General features: G+C 43.7%; 1 protein-coding gene across 1 annotated transcript in view; it reads right to left on the reverse strand.

The window, feature by feature from the left end:
• Positions 1-25,146, reverse strand: part of LOC118561876 (kinesin-like protein KIF20B) — a 366,850-nt gene that overhangs the window by 282,029 nt on the left and 59,675 nt on the right. The window lies entirely within an intron of this gene.

The raw sequence follows: 25,146 nt of genomic DNA on the forward strand, positions 1-25,146 counted from the left end.
GTGGGTTAAAGGTGAAGCAGGATGTAGTCCATGCCTCACTGGGTCTGCTTCAACCACAAACATTAATCTGCTCAACTTCAAACTCAGCCTTCTGCATGTGTAATTACATACTTACAGGCACGATGGGTAATAGAGTATAAATCAGGTGTGGACAGGGTGGAGGTGGCTGCTGACATACCTGCTGATGTGAGAGGTGATTATGAAGGTTATGAACTGTTATGAACAGTCTGGAAGAGCAGGAGCAGAACAGGGACGTAGTGGTGGTGGAAATCAGCTGCTGGATCCCTGCGTGCCAGGCGCATATACTGGGGTGACACGGGGGGGCAGCTGCTGCCCTTAAAGAAAGCCTGACTGTGACCAGGAGTGGACTGAGACAATAATTCAGGCTGGGAATTTCACACCATCCCAGGCCACGCCACCACCAACATAACCTTAGAAGCTGCAGGTGTTTTATGCTCTGACAAGGTACCTGAAGGTTCCTGCTCTGGTTCCTTATTGCAGGGCTTTTCACCACCTCCATGCCAGCAGTTTTTTATCAATTTACTAATTTACTATTCAATGAACTGGTTATGTTCACATAGCAACAAATATATTAAACTCAGTGTGATTTTACAAGGTTAAACAAAGTAAAATGCAACAATATAACAATGATTTATATATTTTTAGAATTTAGAATTTGAGTTTATGCAGTGTACACTACATCAGAATTTAAGGACATTTTACCATTCAATTTCTTTTCCATTGGCTCTTTGTTAACCATATTTTAAAATTTTCAATACCTTAAAACTTTAATTGAGTCAGTGTTGACCCTCGGTTCCTTTGGCCTTCCTGTGGTTTCAACACCTGTGCACACCTGTGTGGCAGTTTGGAAGACAAAGGAAGAGACAGGCTCTCAGCCAAGCAGGTTTCAGCTCATGGTCAAATCACCAGATACACAACTGGTAAGGAGGAAATTAAGTTACAGTTATGAATAGGGGTGGGTATTGCCAAAGAAGTCACGATTCGATTAGAATCACGATTCACATGCCACGATGCGATTCTATCACGATGCATCACCATACTTGACTTATTGCGATGCATCGCAATGCATTGTGATATTTTCACTGAACACCATTACCAGTGGCTGACAGGCTGTGTATGATCTGGATAGTGTCTTCAATTGATACATAACTGAAAGCAACTGAATTCATACATATTTGTATTTATTGAAACGACTTTTGGAGGTATTACCATGAAAATAAATATTACTGTAACTGGACACAAATATTACTATTACTGGAGTGGACACACGGACAGAAAGTGCTTAGGATTTATAAAACTTAAAATAACAAAATAAGGATAATCAGTGCTGTTTACATGGCCTCAGTGGTCCTTTAAACCAATGAAATTAAAACATTCAAATGTTTGCGCGTGTAGAAGTTGGGGCTAGCTTGCAATCGAGTGTTGTTTGTTTAATCAGTGCTTGCGGCGCTCGCGGCTCTTGTTTTTCTGGATGGCGCCTCAGCATTTGCCTTTAAGTTTGTTGTGTTCCCACAGTATTTGATTATGATGTAACAATGTTTGCAAATTGCGTGCGTCATGTCAATTTGGTTTTGAAAAAGCCAAAATATGTCCAAACATCTGACTAAAATGTGATGGAGCCGGGCGAATGTTCTCAGTCTCCTCCATGTTTTGTTTATGAACGACTCGTCGCAGTATCCCGTGGCCGGAAATGCTTGTGACACAAGGCAGCGGGCGTCAGCACATCCGCAACGACATCTACTGGACTGGAAGTTGTATTCCATTTGTTTTTTCCCCAACCATTCATCCATTTTATTTATTAGTTTTTTTAAATTAATAAACGATACTTGGCGTCAAGAATCGATTAATTGGATCGCGAATATTAGAATCGCGATGCATCGTCATGACGATTATTTTGCACACCCCTAGTTATGAATATATTGTTTATTAAAAGGTATAAGTTGAGTTGGAAATTTTGAAAATATTGTATTATGGCTTGTGGCCTGGTAATGTTCAGTTTATATTGTGCTAATGGTTGAGCCACAGTGGAAATGTTGTAAAATATTTGTTTGGAACTAATTCAATTTTTCAACCTAAATTCTAAATCCTCTGACAAACCTAACCACCATTTCAACACATAAACACAATTCTTCCAATGGGAAGAAGTTGAGCCCTTAAGACACAGCCCCTCCTCATTTGCATAAAGAGGCAGAAATGTAAAAAGGACAGGCAGAAATAAATAGCATCACAGAAATATATAGGGTAAAAAAATACAAAGAAAGAATAAAACAGACAAAAATATTATAACATGCACATAAATAAATACTTAAAAAATATAAGTAATTAATAAATAAAGTTGAAGATTATAACGCGCAATAAATAAATAAGGTAATTATTACAAAGGCGAATAAATAAATAAGCTAATTAAAAGAGATATATACATTTATGTCTCACTGTATAATTTAATTTCTACCTACATTTATTAATTTGGTGGCAATTAATTGTATGCTTATTTATTTATTGAGCATTTATTTATTTATGTATTTATTTTTAGATATGGAAGACTTTTGGGGTCCGTTCTTCGTACGTCGCTAACTCAGTTAGCAGGATTTCATTGTTGACGATTTGGCATGATCTTGGATCGTTTGGTTCTTCGAAAGACATCCTGCACTTGTTGTCATAGCAACATGTGCGCCAGCTTAAGCCTGCTCGAGAGCAGGCTTATTTCATGTAAACAAGATTTGTTTTGAAGGCTGTATAGTGTAGCTGGGGACTTGGCCAGATCCGGCCACTAGGGGCGCAATAGCGCCAATCGGGCTGAGTGCCACTGCAAGTAAGAAAGAGAAGAAGAGACTGACGACGGTGAGAAGCGAGTAATGCAGGCAGCAGGTTGTGATTGCAACATTGTATTCGTCGCTCTGCCTCTTGTGGTTCAGTGTGCGTCCAGAGAAACGTAAGTTATGTTGTTTATGTGATATTTAGGTCGGCTGGTTGAGTTTATATCCGGTGCTGCAGTTCATATTTCTAGCGGTGCTAACTGCTAGTAGCTTTGGATGGTCTAAATGGTCAACTGGGTTATGTTATGCTGCTGACCATTTCCTTTGTTGTCAGTTGAGTACAGGACATATATTACTATTGTTTTTATTTGTGTGCTATTGTTAAGTATATTGATGAATGTTATTGTTTGGGTAATTCCAGAACCACACACACACACACATTGGATTAAATTACCATAAAAGGACTGACTGCTGTCATCATTTTATAAGTCTTGGGGGAACTTAGTGCGTTCTGACAGACGCCCACTTTGTGATTACAAATCAGAGAAGCCAGTCTATTAACTTTGAACCTCCGCAACAAATGGTCCTTCGAGCCGGATAAGGTAATTCTGAAGTGAAAATGGATCAGGTTCCCCCAAGTGAAGATGTACGTCCACGCCGGCGAACAACCCAACCCAGATGGATGGAGGATTATGAAGGGTACACCCTCCCACAGGCTGCGAGCTACCCACCCCGTACCTTCGCTGCGTTAGAAGAGATTGTCTGGAGCGGAGGAAGAGAGGGAATTGCCGAGATGACACCCCTCACACAGCGCTCGCTACAGCCCACTCGTTATTCTGCTGAGTTCAGAGAGACATCTCCCGGTCATATTGGAGCTGCAGCACCTGCGTATGTGAGTACCCCACGGCCAGACCAGGGCCCACCTGCAATAATGGATGTGTTGCAGCAAATACAAGAGGAGAACAGAAGGTTGCAGCTAATGGTAATGGACCTGAGAAGACAGATGGATGGGAGTGGTGCAACACCTCCCCGTTCACAGACCACACAGCTGTACCACCAACAACAGAGTCACTCCCCTGCCAGACGAGAGAGCACCAGGTCCTCACAGTCACAACACCCCATGCTACATTCACCACCTGAAACACGACATCCACCACTAGGAGACAGGGTCGGACCACGGATGCCACCACCGCTCTTGCAGGCCGCACCACCGCCGCCAATAAGGGAGCTGCACCATCTGCCTGCAGTACCAGACAGAAATATAGCCGATCATGATTGGCCGCCGCCTCCCCCACCAGTAGACCACTATGATGATAATTATGGGCGTCCAACAGATCAGCCTACACCCGTAGGGCAACCTGCTGATGTTGTGGAGAACCTTAGAGAACGTCTGCAGCAGTTGGAAGCACGACTGTCACCAGCCCCATCCATGCTGTCAGAACCACAATATGATATGGTGTCGCCATCGGTTGCACCCCCAAGACCCCCACAACGGCTAACCTCTGAAGTGCCACTGCCGAACAGCAACGAGAAGACATACAGGGGCCCGACGCCGTCTATCCCCAAGTTCACACGGGGTGACCCCAGAGAATTTTCCAGACTAAAGCTTGCCCTCGATAATATTCTTCCTGCTGACGCGACAGAGATGTTCAAGTACCAAGTGCTCTGTGACCACCTCAAGTTTGAAGAAGCTCTCCTGATAGCTGATTCCTATAGTAACTCCTTATTCCCCTACTCTGACACTATGGCTTCCCTGACCAAACATTATGGTCAGCCCCACCAGCTGTCTCTTCAGCGGATCGCAGAGCTAATGGAAGAGCCCGCTATCCGTGCAGGCGACACTGTAGCATTCAGGAGGTTTGCTCTGAGAGTCCGAGCTCTAGTCGGGATGTTGGAGCAACTTGGTGAAGATGGACGCATAGAGTTAAGGTGTGGGTCTCATGTGGCCAGATTAACGAGGAAGCTCCCCCAGGATCTTCGAGCCACCTTCCGTCGCCATCTTCACTCCTGGAAGGCAGGAATCCCATCTTTAATGGACTTCGCAGAGTGGCTTGAATACTAGCTGGAAATTCAGGAGGATGGAGACCGGTTCGGCAAGATAGAGGACACGCCAAGAGGGAGAAGCTGGGCAAGGAAGGAGCATGATAAAGACCATAAAGCCACTAGGAAGACCTCGAACGTGTTGCATGGCACTGCTCATGACACACCACCCCAAGCGGGTCAAGCTGAAGTCTTGGACTACCAAGGGGCTCCGGAGAAACCCAAAGCTTACTGCCCCTACTGCAGTAACGCGCAACACTTTCTGGACCAGTGCTTGAACTTTAAGCAATTAACCAAGGAACAGAAGACGACCTGGGTGAAGTCCAACAATCGTTGCTGGCGTTGTGGCCGACACCATCAGGCCGCCCAGTGCAGGTTGAGAGTCCTATGCAAGACGTGCAAGGGGAAGCACCTTGAGGCCTTGCATGAGGTTAATCTTCGGTCCGGCAGGAATGAGACCACACCAGTGAACGGCACTGGTGCAGAGGTGAAGTCAACCACAGATGTTCTGTACCTGGATCGTCGTGCCGGCTGCAATCAGGTCCTTCTAAAGATCAGTAAAGTGCTACTGCGCAATGGTGACCACACTTTGGAAACATATGCCATATTGGATGATGGCTCAGAGAGGACAATCCTCCTCCAGGAAGCCGTCCAGAAGTTGCAGCTGCAGGGAACTCCAGAGAACCTCACCTTGAGAACAGTTCGGAAGGATGTAAAAACCTTAAATGGCTCATCGGTGACGTTCAAAATATCTCCAACTGGTCAACCAACAAAGACATTTACCATTGAGAGCGCCTTTACTGCAGACGGACTAGGCCTTGCGGAACACTCTTACCCGGTGAAGAGACTCCAACGCAGATATAAGCACCTCAGGATGCTCCCCCTGCAGCCATTCACAGCGGTTCAACCACTTCTGTTGATAGGATCTGACTGTCCACACTTGGTGACCCCGATCGAACCTGTCCGTCTCGGCCCACCTGGGGGCCCAGCTGCGGTAAAGACCAGGCTTGGTTGGTCGCTGCAAGGGCCAGTCAAATCCCTCCAACAGGGCAATCGCCCAACACAGTGTCTGTTCATGTCCACCATCTCCCCGGCAGCTGAACTCTTTAACCAAGTAGAGAAGCTCTGGCAACTGGACATCTTGCCATACAGAAATGAGAAGCTAGTGACTAGGTCACGGAGAGACCAGGAGGCCATGAACCTTTTAGAGGCAAAGACTAGAAGAGTGGAGGTGGATGGGGTCCTCAGATATGCCACACCACTATTGCGGGTGAGTAACATGCCTACACTCACAGCGCAGCCTGAAGCGGTACTCGCCAGCTTACGTAGTACAGAGAAGCGCCTTAGCAGAGACCCAGAGAAGGCAGAGGCATATCAGGCAGAGATTGCGAAGCTGAAGAAAGCAGGCTATGTCTCAGAAGTTAGCCAGGAGCCGGAGAAGACCTCCAATGAGTCGTGGTTTATTCCCCATCACCTGGTGACCCACAATGGGAAGAATCGGATCGTGTTCAACTGTTCTTATACTTATAGGGATAAGAACCTCAACGAGCTTCTGCTGTCTGGTCCAAACCTGGGTGCATCCCTTCTGGGTGTCCTACTGCGGTTCAGGGAACATTCCATTGCTGTCAGCAGTGACATAAAGGGAATGTTCCACCAGGTGAGATTGCTGCCAGAGGACCGCCCTCTGCTGCGTTTCCTCTGGCGTGATCTACAGAGAGACTCCCCACCTAGAGTGTACGAGTGGCAAGTCCTTCCATTTGGGACTACTTGTTCCCCATGCTGTGCCATATACGCCCTACAGAGGCATGTACGTGATCACACTCAACCAGGGGATGCAGTGCGTGGGTCCATCGAGAACCACTTCTATGTAGACAACTGGCTACAGAGCTTCCCTACCCCAGATATGGCCAGAGATGTTACAGATCAGTTGAGAGGGCTGTTACTGGAGGGAGGCTTCGAGCTGCGACAGTGGGCCAGCAGTAGGCCAGATGTCATCGGTCACCTACCGAAGGAGATCAGGTCAGAGAGCAGCGAACAGTTGTTAAACCACACCGACATGGACCCGCAAGAACCTGCCCTGGGGCTGCGTTGGTTATGCCACTCAGATTCGCTGCGGTATAAATCACGGCTGCTGGATAGCTCCCCTGTCACCATGCGGAACATCTATAAAGTATTGGCCAGCCAATATGATCCCATAGGGTTCCTCACGCCCTATACTACGAGGGCCAAGGTGCTTGTTCAGCAGCTGTGGGAGAAGAAGCGGGAATGGGATGACCCTCTGCTGCCTGACGAGTTGCTCACGGCGTGGCAAGAATGGGAGAACGAGTTACAGTACCTGGACTGCATCAGTATGCCTCGCTGCTATGTTAGTCCAGCCATGGATCATTCAGCCTACAAGCGAGAGGTCCACATATTCTGTGATGCGTCTCAACGGGCGTATGGCAGTGTGGGATATCTACGCACAGAAAATGCAGAGGAGTATGTGGAGGTGGCTTTCCTGACAGCTCGGTCCCGAGTGGCCCCCAAGCGTCAGCTCTCAATGCCACGACTGGAGTTATGTGCTGCACTTACGGGTGCACAGCTTGCAAACGTGCTAACTCAAGAGCTTACTTTAGAGATATCCAGAGTGGTCATGTGGACAGACTCCACAACTGTTCTTTCCTGGATCCAGTCGGACTCTTGCCGCTTTAAGGTGTTTGCAGGAACCCGTATTGCAGAAATTCAAGAGCTGACTGATAGCCATGCTTGGCGCTACGTGGAGACGTCACAAAACCCAGCAGATGACCTCACCCGGGGAAAGTCACTGAAAGACCTATCAGGTGAGAATCGTTGGGCTTATGGACCCCCGTTCCTGCGGCAGCCACCTGACCAGTGGCCAGTGCACCCAGTCACAACAAGTGAGGACATCACTGAAGAGCTGCGAAAGCCAACAATCTGCCTGGTTAGCACAGTAACCGGCACCCATCATTCCATACCTGATACTCAGCAGTTTAGCACATTTGGTGAACTGGTGAAAGCCACTGCGGGGTACCTTCACGGGGCGGCTGCTGACGCTAAAGAGACTCCCACAGCAGAGGAGTTCAAGGAAGCAGAACTCAGCATCCTGCAGTCCGCCCAAAGAGACAGCTTCCCTGAAGAAGTCCAGTGTCTGGAAGCTGGGAAACCAATCCCTTCCTCCAGTTGCCTAATCATGCTGGCTCCAGAATATGACGCATCAGTTCAGTTGATACGGGTTGGAGGGCGTCTGAGGCGTTGTCAGGAACTGGAGGATGACGTTATCCACCCTATAGTCCTTGACCCGAAACATGCTGTGACTAAGCTGCTCATCCGACAGTTTGACCATGACTTGAAACACCCTGGGGCAGAGCGACTCTTTGCAGAGTTGAGGAGGAAGTTCTGGATCCTTCGTGGCCGTGAGGCTATAAGAAGAGAACAGCGCTCATGCCCTGAGTGCCAGAGATGGAGAGCCCAACCGGTCAACCCCAAAATGGCAGACTTACCCCCTGCACGGCTGAGGCTACATCAACCAGCCTTCTACTCTACGGGGATTGACTGTTTTGGTCCAATGCAGGTTAAAGTCGGCCGACGGAATGAGAAACGCTGGGGCTTACTCTTTAAATGCCTCACGACAAGAGCTGTCCATATTGAGGTGCTGTCCACCATCAACACAGACTCCTTCCTGATGGCCTTGAGGAGGTTCATATCCCGTCGGGGGAAACCAACAGAGCTGCTTTCGGACCAAGGCACCAATTTCAGAGGTGGAGATAGGGAATTGCAAGAAGCTTTCAAAGCCCTCCATCCTTCTCTCCAAGCACAGCTGGCAGAGTACCAGATCAAGTTCCGCTTCAACCCACCTAGTGCCCCTCACCACGGTGGCTCCTGGGAGCGGGAAATCAGGTCTATCAAGGCTGCTCTGATTGCTACCCTGGGCTCGCAAGTTGTCAGTGGAGAAGTGCTCACCACCATCCTGATTGAAATCGAGGGTATCCTCAATTCCAAACCCCTTGGTTACGTGTCATCTGACGTAGCAGACTTGGACCCGGTGACACCTAATCTATTGCTGATGGGGCGGCCAGACCCCTCCCTACCTCAGGCAGTATACCACGACTCAGAGCCGCTCAGCCGGCGGCAATGGAGAGCCTGTCAGGTGCTTTCGGATCGCTTCTGGGTGCGGTTCTTGCGCCACTACCTGCCCACACTGCAAACCCGATCCAAGTGGCAGTCCGACACGTCCCCTCTTCAGCTGGACACCATCGTGATGATCGTCGACCCTCAACTGCCCAGAGCATCATGGCCTGTTGGGAGAATCAAGCAGGTGTTCCCTGGGGCCGATGGTCTGATTCGCACAGCGGAGGTTGAAGTTCGGGACCGCACCTATGTCCGACCTGTGAGCCGTCTTATCAGACTACCTGCTATACCAGAGGAGAATGAACAGTGATAGACTGGGTACGACAAATTTGTTAGAACAAATTTGGGGGCGGCTGTTTTGAAGGCTGTATAGTGTAGCTGGGGACTTGGCCAGATCCGGCCACTAGGGGCGCAATAGCGCCAATCGGGCTGAGTGCCACTGCAAGTAAGAAAGAGAAGAAGAGACTGACGACGGTGAGAAGCGAGTAATGCAGGCAGCAGGTTGTGATTGCAACATTGTATTCGTCGCTCTGCCTCTTGTGGTTCAGTGTGCGTCCAGAGAAACGTAAGTTATGTTGTTTATGTGATATTTAGGTCGGCTGGTTGAGTTTATATCCGGTGCTGCAGTTCATATTTCTAGCGGTGCTAACTGCTAGTAGCTTTGGATGGTCTAAATGGTCAACTGGGTTATGTTATGCTGCTGACCATTTCCTTTGTTGTCAGTTGAGTACAGGACATATATTACTATTGTTTTTATTTGTGTGCTATTGTTAAGTATATTGATGAATGTTATTGTTTGGGTAATTCCAGAACCACACACACACACACATTGGATTAAATTACCATAAAAGGACTGACTGCTGTCATCATTTTATAAGTCTTGGGGGAACTTAGTGCGTTCTGACAGACGCCCACTTTGTGATTACAAATCAGAGAAGCCAGTCTATTAACTTTGAACCTCCGCAACAAGATTAGATCACGACTGTATAACCGGAGGAGATAGTGAAGTCTGTCGTAGCCATGTCTATTTTTACGACTGCAACCTGTTGCGGAAGGTGCAAGAATAATTTGCAGAGTTTTTTGAATTAATCGCGTATTGCGCAATAGACAGGATCCTTTAGCGCAGCGCGACGGTGTAATTGTAGAGAGATTTTTCTTTGTGGCTGTTATAAACAGACAAACAAACACATCATTTAACAGTGGCTTTTAAAGAGGAAAAAGTGGTGTTGAAGCCATAAATCTAAAATATTTAAGTTATTTGTATGATAGTTTGCTTTTTATTTTTATCATATTCAGTAAAAAGATTTGTTCGGGCCATTTTATTGTGAAGTTTAGTTTACTTTGAAAGGCTTGCTTCCTGTCGTGCCGTATATTGTATTAGAAAAAACTATGGATGGATTATCTAGACACGGAGCAATACAGTTTTACCGTGTAAACTGTGGATGACTTGGAAAAGGAAAATTTTCATTTTTTATGGATAAAGATTTTTTTTTTGTTAAAATTCCCAGTTTGCACGTGCCCTTTACTTCCTGTGTCTAAGGAATGACACTGAAATTTGGATCTCTTGACGTAACAAGTGCCTTTTTAAAATAAAGTATAATAATTAAAGGCTACCGTTTTGTAGAATATTCTTGTATTTCACTTTTACTTGTCCCCATGTTCTAGTGGGTCCCGTGGAGGCTCTGATATAAAAGAACAAAGTTAATATCAAATTATTAAAATGCAAAAATTCATACTGTAGAAAGTGATAGAAACATCTACCATGGACAGTATTTACACATTAATTTGTCTGCTGCTTTTTGCCAGCCCTCTCTCCTGGCTTTAACAGACTTTTAGGTGTTTTAATTAATGACTCAAATTCGGCATAACCTTCCATTAAAAGCTCTTGTTCTGTTTGGGAGAAAAAACTGTGGGCGTTCTTTGGCCATGCTGAACAGCCAATAGCAGCGTTGCTGATCAATGTTTCTACTATCGATACATTTCCCCTTTTAAACAAACGCATGAACGCGCAGTTGTCTCAGATAACTCAATCCAGCCATACTAATCATAAACAACAGGTGTGTTCCAAGAACCCACTTAGCAGGATCATGATTAGCCGGATGAAATCATCTTGGATGTCTCATTTGATCTTGGATGTTTTAAGCAACGTACGAAGAACGGACCCTTGGTCCTCCATAAGAATGTGGATATAAACAGCATGCAAAAATAATATACAAGGAACTTATTGTTGTTGTAAAAGTTCAGGATTAGACGCGTGTGAGAGAGTGAAAAAATAAATAATAAAACTTGTGACTTTATTGAAATTTAAAATGAGTATTGCATTATATGTAAATGCTTAATACTATGTCTATCTTTGTTTAAGAGGCAAAAATTATATTTCAGCATGAAATATTTATTTATTTACACATTTTTTACACATTATGTAAATATCAGGACATTATGATTAGCAATTTAGCCATTATTGGCCAGAGTTTAACATTTTATGGCACCAGGATGTTTTCATTCCAATTCTAAAAAATGCTTGAAAATAAAAATATTTTTGTACAAGCATGTTTTTAGTCATTTATCCAAAATTGCAGATTAAAAATATGCTTTTACACTTTCAGAAATAAAAAGATAAAATATGCAATTAATTTGCAATTAACCTTGAGTTAACTGTTGAGATTATGCGATTAAAGATTTTAATCATTTGACAGCACTAGGAGGGAGAGAGAGAGAGAGAGAGAGAGAGATGTGTGTGTGTATGTGTTGTGAATATAAAATTCAATTGGTTAAATCTAAACATTGTGCTCTTCATTATTTCATAAAGATGTGGTATAGACAGAGATTAGGAACAGACTTTTTGGGGGAGTAATAAAGAGATAAAATTACTAATATGAGAAAAAAAAAGTCAAAGGAGAATAACATAAAAAAACGACAGAAGTGATAATATTTTGAGAAAAATGTCATATTATGAGAATTAAGGGGGAATATTTCCAGAATAGTAACAGCTTGCAGAATTATTTAAATCCTTGAGTAACAGGGCCAGGTTAGATTCTTTTAATAATTTTTATTCTTTACGAGAATAAAGTCAAGAGAATGAGGCCAAAGAGATACAAAAATAAACTTGTAATATTACAAAAATAAAAATATTGCAAATATAAAGTTTATTCTGAGATTAAAGTCCCTCTGATACTGTTTAGGTGTCTGAGTCTAACAGCAGATTTGTCACATTCAACATGGCGGAAGCTCTGACTCTGCTGCAGCATATGGAGACCCCACCCAACAAGGTGTCTACATAGATAACGTCAATGGGTTATTCAACGTCCCTCACGGTTACTTTCGATTTTGCATTAAAGGCGTAGAATAGGTTCTTCGGTGGATCGACGGTGGTTCTGTTTAGTCTGTTGTTCAGATCTTGTTCTTCAGCACTTTGGACCGTCTGAACAAACTGTAAGTTTGCTTTGTTTCCTACCAGAACTTTGTCTTGAGGAACTTTCCTCTTTGTTTCTGATCTCTGATGTCTGGAGAACATGTTCACTGCTGAATTAAGCACAATTAGCTGATGATACAAAAAATGTTTTAAAAGACTCTTCTGAAGTTTCTCCGGCACTTGAGTTGATAAAGTTATTTTCTGATGCTTCTGGCCTTTACTTAAATGTGAACAAATGTGAATTAATGGCTGTTAAGGAATGTGAACCATTCCATCTCTGCAATATTCCAATTTAAGAAACCGTTAATTACTTAGTAATAACGTTAACCAAAAAACAGAACACTACATGTGACCTTAAATTAAGCCCAATTTAAAAAAATTTAACTCATGGCTCCAAAGAGACTTATCCCTTCAGGGCAGAATATTACTCTCTAAAGCTGAAGGAATATTCAGACTAACCTATGCAGCTGTTTCTCTGGCTGTTGACCAAAAGATGTGCAAATAAATGGATCGGACACTATGCAACTTTATTTGGAAAAACAAAACTCATTACATAAATAAATCTGTTTTAATGAATAGTTATGATACAGGAGGTCTTAACTTTCTCGACTTTACAACAATTACCAATACATTCAAAATGATTGCCTTAAAAATCCTACCTCAATCTGGAATTTTATTCTTTACCACATATTCTCTAAGACAGGTGGTCTTAAGGTTGTTTTGCTGTGTAATTATAACATTGATCGTATTCCTGTCCCTCTCTCTAGTTTTCATACACAAACCCTTTTAGGCTGGTCACTGATTTTAAAACATATTTTTTCTCCTAATAGGTACTTTCTTTGGAATAACAAATATTTATTTTATAAGAAAAATCTCTGTTTTTTGAAAACTGTTTCAGGAATGATATCATACTGGTGAGTCAACTTTTCAATGAAAAAGGCAACCTCTTTAATTATCAAGAATTTATATGCCATCTTAAGATTCCTGTAAGCCCAAAAGTTTTATTGTTTTTGATGCTATTCCACCAGATGTTATAATGTTATGTAAAGGTCAGACTTCTCTGTTCTCTGAGGGCTCAAGACCTCTACCTGATCTAACTGAGACTTATATAGGTAGACTGTGTTTTCAACCCAAATTTTTTCAAAATAACAAACATATTCACACTTTATTCCAAGCAAACTACATCTCAGTTCCTTATGTCATTTCAGTCTGGTCTGGTCTCATAAGTTTGCTGGAACAAAATGTCGTCTCTACCCAATAAATATTTACCAGTCAACAAGGTTAAAGAGGTTTCCTTTAAGATAATCTCACTGCTGTCTGACTGCATTCAACTGACACTGATATGAAGCAGAGAAGAAGAGCCAATCAGAGGAGGAGCAGCTGATCTTTTTCCAGCACTAATGATGTAAAGGATGATCAGAGTTGATGTGCAGATGAATGATTTGTGTTTCCTCTGCAGGTGAAGGTAGAAAGTGTGTGTGAGCTGATGTGGATGTGAATTCAGCAGCATGGATCAGTGTGAGGACAGAGAGGAGGGAGTCCCTCCCTCTAAAACCACTCTGTGTGGGGAAGCTGAGAGCCAGAGCCACGCTCAGAGGTGAGATCAGCATCTCTAAGTGTCCATGTCTCACTTATAAAGCTTGTGTATGCACAAAATAAAACATGAAACTTGCATACATTTCATGTTTTATTTTTATTCTTTCTTCCATAGTATTATCACTCTAAGTATGGCTGTCGCAATCCACAAATGCGATAAATACAATGACAACAAAACATTCCATGCAAAAAACAATAGGAGTAAGAAGAACAACAGTTCTTATACCTCGTATTTTATAAATCAAATATTACAGCCTTGCCTATGTGCTTGAGAACAAAAAGGAAAACAAACAAAAAACAAATATTTCAGACACTGTCTAATACACACACACGAGTACATACATATACTTTCTCTTTATATTACTATTTTAGATATTTTCACTTTACTTGCAATTTATGGATTTTTAAACATTAAACCGAATATTTGGACAACATTTTAGATAATTTTCCAACAAGTTCCATTGTTTCACTCCAGTTACAGTAACACACATTCGTTTGAATGTGGTCCCTACTAAAGGCTATTTAGTAATTTTTTGTTCTGCTTGTTTCACTGTTTACAGTAAAAGGGTTTGCAGACCAGGTGGTTATAAGCCATATTTAGCTTCATGCATAACTAATGATGTTTGTAATACAACTAAGTCCTTCAGTTTTAATAGTCCTGATTTATTTAATAGTCCTTCAGTTATGATCCTCTTGTACAATAAAGAAAGACATCAAATCCGTAGCATACATGTTGCCTAACTGTCATGGTTTGGTGGCGAGCACCCAATGGTACGAAGAGAGAAAAAAGACTCAAATCATGCTCAGAGGGGCTAGAACAGGAAAAACATGACATACAGAAACCACAGAGCGACCCGATAACAGGGAAACAAACCAAGGGAACTTAAATATGGAAGGGAATTAAGCATCAACAGGTGAGTGCAATCAACCAATTAAGTCTCAGTTCGCAGTTCCTGACACTTAACCCTCCACAAACAACATTAAATATAGGAAAATCGAAGAACAATGAAGAATTGTAATTATTTTATAGGTCAACATATATTTCCCTTAACTGAAAAACAGCAAAGATCTTACCAATTTTCTTTTTAACATAGGTTATGTGAGCCTTCCATTTAAATTTTTCATTAATGAGTCCTAAGAACCTAAATTCTGATACAATTAATATTCAAGTTAATATTTTCGGGGAAGTTTTGATTTGTAAATAGCACACACACACACACACACACACACACACACACACACACACACACACACACACACACACTTTTACTGCATACTTCAACGCAGTAAAAGTATATATATATATATATATATATATATATATATATATATATATATATATATATATATATATATATATATATATATATATATATATATAAGAATAGCATCACTTTGTTTTCAACTTTCCAGCTATCATTATTCAGTAATGGAAGAGTTTGTGAAGATTCGTGCCAACATTGAGAAAAAAAAGAATAAATTCATCAGCCATTTTTCCATGATTTATCTAAACATTCTGCTCATTTATCAAATAGGATGGTTGACCATAAATCCTATTACTACCTATAGCTGATGTATTGTAGAAAATTCCAGGATTTTTGCTGATGTCTGTCCCCTCTGGCGATAAGTTGAAATAAAACCAGTGTAGTGCGAGAGCATGCGAGAAGAGAACAAAGCTAAATAACTAATAACCCATTAAATATAGGATTAAGTGTACGTTAGGACATCACATGTTTTTGTTCTTTTAGAGGCATAATGTCTTCTGAGTTAAGAAAGTTAGAAATATAATTTTGTTATATAACATTATATAGCTATTATTTTATTTTAAATGGAAATGTTCCATATTGATTCAATAGTAATATTTCAGAGGAAAAACATAGCTACCCTTCTATTTGGTCAATAATGGAGGGGTGGACTGGTCATTGGGGGAACCTTTCCTGGTGCTCCCAAAGGTTGCCTGCCCGTTGGCCTGATCTAGTCCGCTCAGCGATCTCAAAGGTTCGGGTTGCTCTTGATAACAGACAAACTTATGCCTTTGCTTTCCTGCAGTCAGTCTCACAGACACCGATGTCCTTGAGACAAACGTCCGCTGTCTTTGCAGCAAGGACAGGTTCCCCTCGTCCACTAGACTGCAGGCAGGTCTAAGCAGCCAGAACGAGGCAGCAGCAGCTGTCTCTGAGACTGAAGTGGAAAGGGAGTCACGGCTCCCCCAAGTCGCCCATAACACAGAAAAAAGACAAATGAGCGAGTGCATGAACGCCATAGATTGTTATCAAGAGCTATCAAGTAGTTGGCTGGAAATGAGGTGGAGTTGACTGGATTTGTTACTTCTGTTAACTTGTTGAATACACACGAGGTGCCTTTCTCAGCTACCTAAGCAGGTAGCTGTAGCCTTACGCCAGGAGCAGATGTCTTCAGGTGGTGTCCAACCTTCACTGGGTGTTTCAGCCCTAAACCACAACACCCTCCAGTTGGTGGGCCCGCAGTGAGTGGCCAGCTCACTGCCCATCTGCTCCTGGCTTCCAGCTTTCCTCCTCTCTCTTGCTCCAAATCCAGCATGAGGCACGTTCCGCCTCCTCCCCCATCCGACGAGCTGCCTCCTTTTTACTCCGCTCATCCATGCCTATGGCAGAAAGGAAGTTCCACGCAGACCTTGCTGGAAAGCCCCTGCACCCTATCTCCACAGGGAAGACCCACGCCTGCCAGCCTCTGTCTCGGCAGTCTTGGGCCAGCTGTTGATATTTTGCGGCCTTCCTTTCATGGGCCTCCTCGCACCCCTCCTCCCATGGTACTGTCAGTTCCACCAAGATTATCTTCCGCTCCTTGGATGACCACAGCACTATGTCAGGGCGGAGGGTTGTTTGCACCACCTCAGGAAACTGCAGCCTCTTCCCCACATCCACCCTCATCTCCCAGGAACTTGCGGCCTGGGAATGCTAGTCCTTTTCCTCCTGGTGGACTGTGGTCTAGCAGCTCCTTCCTTGAGGAAGGTGATAGCTCTCTGTGCGGTCGTATCGGCTGGCCTCTTCTTGACCCTCTCCCGCTCTATGGTGTCAGCCAATGAGAGGAGCACTTTGTCGTGGCGCCATCTATACCGCCCCTGGGTTAATGATGTTTTGCACCCGGACAGTATATGGGCCAAGGTCCCCCTCTTGCCACACAGCTTACAAAGTGGATCCTCTCTTAGACCCCATGTGTGGAGATGTACTGGGGAGGGGAGGGTATCATAAACAGACCGTAAAAGGAAGGAGATGCGATAGGGCTCCAGGCGCCACAGCTCCCTCCATGTGACTTTGCGCCTGGGCAAGTCCCATTTTGTCCAGGCTCCCTGGGAACCTTGCTGCACTGCTCTTGCTACTCGCTTCTCCTTAAATGTGCTCCCGATGCAGCAGATACAAATTCTGTCAGAAGTAAAAGATTTCTGTTACAGGATCTTATCTTTTTAGCACACTGCTGGTCCATTTTCATTTACAGGACAGAACCGAGCTCCCTCCATTGCAAGAAAACTGCCCTATTTACTCTGACTCTCAACAAAGTAGAAGTTGAACAACAGTTTGAACCATTAGAACAAGAGCGCAGCACTACATGCGCTTGCCCTGAGGATTCAGCCCAAATCCCCCTCATGAACTGACTAATGGAGCATTTGATGGTCCGAGTGAAACAGACTCAGGATTTGTCTCAGAAACGGCTCTTTCTGCTCTGGAAACATGGCTGGACTTTATTCAGGAGGATCAATGATCAGGAACATGATGGAGGATTGGATCAGTTCTGATGGGAACCATTTAGAACATCAAGTTTACGAACTTTCTGGTTCTGTTGTGTCTCACAGCTGTTTATTTTACAATCAGTCATATTTTAAAAAATAAACTACATTCTCTAAATGTGTTAAAATAAGTTTTCTTCTGACAGGATTCCTAAGACACTGACAGAAACACATCAAACAGAACCAGAACCCAGCTGTGTGTCCTTTAAGAGCGACTGGTCAAAGGAGGAGATCATCAACTTCAAATCTTCTGGACGTGCGTCCTCAGAGAGGTGAGCTGTATCTAACTGCTGTAACTGTGGAAACTGAGTCAGTCTGAAATGTTTTTATTCCAACATGTGTTTAACGTGAGCTCAGCTCTTTTTCCCACATTTCTATGTTCATATGTGAAGCGGTGTGTGTTGGATGTTCTCCAGAACCACAGCAGTGAAAGTGGAAAGAATGGATGTTGTTGGAGGCGTCCTGGATGCTGCTACATCATGTTTAACAGCTCTGATCTGTTTGCTTTTGGGCCTCATTGATTAGTCGCCATCATTAAACACTTTTCTCTGCTTAAAGTCAAAGATTTAGTTTGGACTGGAGCTCACTCTGATTGGTTCTCTGTGGTTCTGTAGAACCCGGTTCTATTGCTGTTCACTAAGTATAATCTCTGAGGTTAAAAAACAACAGAACTGGATTTTTTTGTTTTTTAACCTGTTTTTGGAATGATCATAACCTGGATAACCGAGAATCTTCACCAACACTTTCCCTGATACCAATGTAAATCCATTAACCACATTGATGATGATAAAACTTGCACTTAATGGTCACCAATAACAAGACCAACCGAATTGCACCCCCATAACAAGAACACTTTCTTCCCTCCCTCACTCAACTGCACATTCCCCTAAAATAACTGACAAATGATTTATTCAAACACAAACAAAAATACACACTAATAATAAAAAAAATCCATTTAACATCCTTTAACATTTTGTGTAAGAATCTCTAAACTGGACATAAAGACCAGCACAGCTACACAGGGTCCAGAACCTTCCGGATCTCAGGATGATTCAGATTTCATTCTATTTGCCACTTGCAGTTAAAAATACATTGAAAACCGATGAAAGTAGCTCAAGTATACCCATCCATTTTCTAACACTTCTATCCCTGATCTGGTCACAAGGGGTGCTGGTGTTATCTCCAGCATTCAATGGGTGAGAGGCGGGTTACACCCTGGACAGGTTGCCAGTCTATCACAGTGCAACACATAGACAAACAGGACAATACACACTCACACACCTAAGGCTTTATTAACCTAATAGTCAGGTTTTTAGACTGTGGGAGGAAGCCGGAGTACCCAGAGAGAACCCACACATGCACAGTGAGAACATGCAAACTCCATGCAGAAAGACCCAGGGTGGACTCAGACCCAGGACCTTCTTGCTGCAAGGCAACAGTGATACCCATAGTACCACTGTGCAGCCGATGCTCAAGTATCCGATTTTAAATTTTTACAAAAACCCTAGCCACCCAATCTAAATGGGTGGCTAGGAGCACATAAAAAGCAAATTTCAAACAAATACTAAAGCCCTAAAAAATAACACAAAACAAAAAGCCTAAAGTGCTTTTAACAGTCATCGTAGAGTCTTTGAGTTTAAAATCATCACAGCTTGAGGAAAGAAGCTTTTATGTTGGCGCGATGTCCCAGATTTAATCACGCCATAGCTCCTCTCAGAAGGAACATGTTCAAAGAGGTCTCTGGCAGGAAGCAAAGAGTTCTTAATGATGCTAAAGACTGAGAGCACACAGCATGAATCTTCCCTGCTGCCATGCCAACAGGGAGCTTTTTAACTCCTTCACTGACCTCAGAGAAAGTGATGGATTGAGCTTCCTCCAAGGACTCAGACTCTCAGGAACTACCAGACCTCCCCACCTCATTGAGGGAATTCTGCTAAAAGTGTCTGGATATGAGAAACTCATCAACTTTCAACATCGCAACACTGCATTTCCCCCCCAGCTGACCTCTGGACTGATGGTAGAAACAGCCACCTACCTGCTGTCTGGATCAGTCAGACCGAGGCAGTTCTGTAAACCAGAACACATCAAGAACAGGAGATGATTAGTGGAAGAATGTCTGCTTCTTATTAGAAAAGATATTCCATCCAACATCATGGAGCTAATATGGTTGTAGGTTGTAGCTATATTCCTTCTGGCAGCTCCCTGATGACTGCGGCTTCGTACAGCTCCCGACAACCTGTGAGCATTTCTACAAAATATGCTGCCTAAAACACTACAAACTATACATAGACCCAGTGGATCAGTACTTGACCGCCAGCGCCTGCTGGAGTTACAGTTGTTGTGCAATTATACACTGTTTAAAGTTATTGAATGTTTCATAAATAACCCTCTGTCTGTTAATTATTGTCTGGTGATAATCAGCTCTCAAGCTGATATCAAGACAATGGTTGAAAGGGATGAATTCGAGCATTAGCGATCTTTTAACAGCAAAACCTGCACACACATAGAATTAAGGAGTGACAACTTCTTTTCAAGTCCAAGAATTTAATAACAGAAATAAAATGAAAATCCAGAGAACATCAGTATGTAATGCTGTTTATCTGAATTAACACAATATTTCGGTTAACAAATCCTCTCTACTAGGCTAGTGAAACTTAACTAAACTACTAAGCAAAATGAAGATAAAAAAAGAAGTTAAGCTAAGGAACTATTTACACGCAAAAACAAACAAAAGACAAAACAAAAGTGGTTGATCATAATCAGACTAATTCGGTGAATCCTGGTTCACGGCAGATCTGATAAAAGAAAACATGGAGTGGAGTTAAAACATTTGACATGTATTTTAATCCATTCACAATGCAAAGCCCAAGTTAAACAAATCATTATTTGATTAAATAATATTTGTTTAAGTTAAAGAACCAAGGTTTACCTTAGATAATGTGAATCGTGGTTAAAATAGCTTAACTAATTCAGAACAACATTTGACATGTGTTTCAACCCATTCACAATGCAAATCACAAGTTAACCAGAACATTATTTTGAGAAAGTAACATTCTGGTTACTGATTTGCCCAGTAAAATCATTTAAACACTTATGACCGAGTTTGTTAATGCGATTCTCCCTCCGGGCGTCTGGGGTCGCTGTAGCAAATCGGTGGCTAAAAGGTTACAGTATAAAGTTATCAAAATTGCCTTTACCAACGTTAATATTCAATAGCAATGCGGGGATAAGGCTCATGGCACCATCAAAGGATGGTGGAGCCGAACGATTAAGCTTGGTGCTGTAAACAAACTCCTTTTGAAAGGTCCAGGACCGGATGTTAGCAAGGGTAATAGCATTAAGGCTAGCAAGAGCTACCTGTTAGCCCGTTTGTTCTAAACACCATGTGTCCAACGGTTTACAAAACATTTCCCAATAAACCTTTTACTTCACCCTCAGCTCCCTGTCCAAACCTGTCCTTTGTCTCGTGTCAGCTCTGTCCAGTTTAGCCATTCGCGGAAGGTGCGTTGAAGGAGGGCAGTTGTTGCCCACTATCGCTTGGCTCTGCAGCCATGTGGTGGAGTCGGAGGCCTGATGTCCTGGAGACAGTCTTTGACTCTGTTGCAGTCCGATTAAAGCAGATTTCTCCTCAGCATGGGAAAGTTGCTCCTGTGCCGACTTTTCAGCTCTGCGTTGCCTGGAACCAGCTGAGGAGAAATACAACAAGGCTGTATTGGCAGGCAGGATATTTGCTCCTGCTACCAGTGAAGAGGTTAAGACTGCAACTCTGAGTTCCCCGGATATGTTCCCCAGGCGATGAGAGACCTCCCCAGATGCTGGATGTGCGTCGTCAGGCCTGACCAGGCCTCATGGTCCAGGCCTTCTTTCAGGCCTGTGCATGGCTCCTGCAGGCTTCCAGCCACATGGCTGCTGAAGAAGGAACCCCCCCCCCCCCCCCCCCCCCCCCCCCTGGTAGCCCCAAAGTGGGTGCTGGTCGTCAGAGGGTTTGGAGGTGTGTGTCTCAGCAGCTTGGAGTCAGGAGAAGAGAGTGAGCAGAGGTGTGCTGTGACTTTTATCTGTTGGGAGTGGTCAAAGTTGACCTCTTGGAGAGAGAGCGAGAGAGAGAGAGAGAGAGAAAGGGGACGAGAGAGAGAGAGCCTCTTCCTGTGCGGCTGTCGAGGTGAGCTAACAGTGAAGCTAAAAGCAAACCCCTACAGAATGCCACTTTCATCCATCTTGCTCTCAAACGTCCGCTCACTGGACAACAAAATAGATCATCTACAACTAAAACTCTATTCAAAGAGGGAGTTGAGTAATGGCGTACCGCGAGCGAGCTATTTTTAGAAACGTAACGTCACGATGATGTCACATCACGTGGTACGCAGTAGGGCAAGCTTGAATAGTCCGCCGCTGTTTCGCTGTAAAAGAGACGTGCGTTACCCTTGGTTTTACTCTGTAAACGACTGCTTTTTCCAAATCTAAGACCATGGTTTTTAAACATTGTTGCTATGGAACGTGCAACAGCGACTCGAGGTACGCTGATCGGCCGCATATGAAGGATGTTTTCTTCAAGACTGCCAAGGAGAAATGTGTGCGCTGGGTACACCAGTGCGGTCAGCCTACACAACAGTTCAACCCGGAAAAATTATCCAGATTCACGTACATATGTAGCCAGCATTTTGTTGGAGGAAAGGGCACAACCGAAGAACATCCTGACCCAATTCCAGCGACATCAAGTAGTGAACAGGTAAGAGTATTTTGGTGGCCGACATGTTAACATTGAAGCGCCTGCTACCATGATAGCATATAGGCTATCATGGTAGCAGGCGCTAACTTGATACCCTGCTACCAGGATAGCTTACTCAAAAACATTTCAAATAAGACAAACATTAAACATATACCGATTCCTGGACGGTGATTACAAACAAAAAAACGGCCGATGACGCCATAAACGCCGCGCAGGAAAAAAAACAACAAAGCTTACCGTTCGATCAACTCGGCCCGTTTTCCAGTCTTTTTAAGCCCTCGACACTCAAGCCATCATTTGAGCTGAAGGTTGGTGTGTTCTTCGACAGTGCGACCAGTAATCCGTGCGCCTGGGACACCGTCTTGGGAAAGTTTAATGGCTGTAAAGTCGGTCATATCGCTGGTTCTGTTGCGCGTGTAATAGCTGGTTGCTACGGGCGTTCTCTACCTGTATGCCCTACCTAAGCGGCAAAAGGGGCGTTGCTCTTGAGACGGTGACGTCACGTGCGCGGTACGCCATTGCTATGCTCTCATCCTGATGGAGACATGGCTTACTTCATCAATACCGGACAACGGCGTTAGTCTGGAGGGGCTCGCTACATTCCACGCCAAAAGAAACAGTGGACACAGTAGTAAGACCCGAGGGGGCGGGCTCTGTGTTTACATCAACAAAAACTGGTGTAAAAATGCCAGATCTGTCGCCAGCTACTGCTCTCTGGACATAGAGCTTTTGACTGTTAACTGCAGACCTTTCTACCTGCCCAGAGAGTTTACTGTTGTTATCATCACAGCAGTTTATGTGCCCCCCAGCGCTAATACTAAAGAGGTTATGAGTGTTCTCTATCGGACTATCACCGACCTGCAATCTGCACACATGGAGGGCCTTTTCATCATTGCTGGGGATTCTAACCAGGCCAATCTGAAAACTGTTCTCCCTCATTTCTACCAACACGTGGATTTTGCTACTTGGGGAGAGAACACTCTAGACTTAACACCAATATAAAAGACACATTCAGAGCAGCCCCACTTGGGCTCTTCAGACCACCTTTCCGTGATGCTAATTCCTGCATACAGGCCCCTGCTGATCAGATCTAAACCTACAGTGAGGCAAGTGAGGGTGTGGACGGAGGGGGCAATGGAGGCGCTCCAGGACTGTTTTGAGTGCTCTGATTGGGACATGTTCAAAGCTGCAGCAACATATGACAACAAGATCGAAATTGATGAGTATAGTACGACTAGGTCAGCCTACATCAACAAATGCATTGAGGACGTCAGCACCACAAAGACCATCATCACCCGAGCCCCCAACAACCCTGGACGATTGAGGAGGTTTGACAAAAGCTAAAAGCACGGAACTCGCCCTTCAAGTCTGGTGAAAAGGAGGCACTGAGGACAGCGAGAGCCAACTTCAACCGTGCCATCAGGCTAGCGAAGCGGAACCACAGTCAGAAAATCCAGGAGTTTTTCCATGACGGCAGCAACACCAGGAGCATGTGAAAAGGCATAAGGGCGATCACTGAATACAACACGCCCTCACCCCCGGTGGGTGAAGTTGATGCTGACTTCCTCAATAGACTAAATAACTTCTTTGGGAGGTTTGAGGCACTAAACAGCACTCCAACAGTGAAAGCTGTTCCCCATCAGGAAGAGGAGGTCCTCTGCCTTGACACTGCCGACGTGTGGAAGACTCTGAGGAGAGTCAACTTGCAGAAGCCCTCAGGCCCAGACAACATACCTGGCCAGCCAGCCAGCTGACCTGCACACTCCTTGAACCAGGTGTTTAAGAAGTGTGTAGGTCAGGAATATAATATGTGTGGAACACACATATTGTAATTTTTTTTGCTCTTGTTTTCTTGTTTCTTTCTTCAACATGCAGCTTCAGGCTGATGCAAGGAGATTCTAGCTGAAAAAAAGGAGCCAAAAGAAACAAGGATTGTGTGTAACAGGTTCATATTTGAATGCAATATAATAAGAAATCAATATTCTAGTCCAGTTTTTCTGTAGGTATGTCTATGTGTGGTGAAAAACTTTTCTGATAACTAATCAGAAAAAGCATTGTCACTCCTGTGACAAACTTCACTGCTTCTTGTGTTGCTATTTGGGTCTTCCCATAAGCTTTACACACATTTCCTGGTGAAAATGTACGTCTTACACGAGCGATCTGAACCGTGCCATCAGGTTAGCGAAGCGGAACTACAGTCAGAAAATCCTGGCTTTTACACACAACAATGCACCGAGAGTGCAGTAATCCGATCATCTGACCATCCGACCATCTTGAAACAAGAGCTTTTAAAATAGAAGTCTACGGTAGGAACTTTATGACTTTGAAGTCAAAATTACATTCTGATGGGGCCCTGGTGACCAGTTGCCAGTTCTCCGTAAAGATTTTGTGTAAAAATCTCTTAACTGGACATAAAGAAAGGAGGCGTGCTGACCAGCACAGCTCTACAGGGTCCAGAGCTTTCAGCATCTCAGGATGATTCAGATTTCTCTTTATTTGCCATTTGCAGTGTATAAAAATTAACATTGCAATAGAGATGCAAGCAGCTGAAGTGCACAATTTGACATTTACACCGGCAGAGGAATGGAAACCATAGCTACCCAATCTAATATGACGAGAGGAGCACATAAACATTTTTAAACAAATACTAAAACCCTAATAAATAAATTAAAACAAAGAGCCACAAGTGCTTTTATCAGTCATT

The sequence above is a fragment of the Fundulus heteroclitus genome, unplaced genomic scaffold (assembly GCF_011125445.2).
Source record: "Fundulus heteroclitus isolate FHET01 unplaced genomic scaffold, MU-UCD_Fhet_4.1 scaffold_75, whole genome shotgun sequence".
Taxonomy (NCBI): Eukaryota; Metazoa; Chordata; class Actinopteri; order Cyprinodontiformes; family Fundulidae; genus Fundulus; species Fundulus heteroclitus.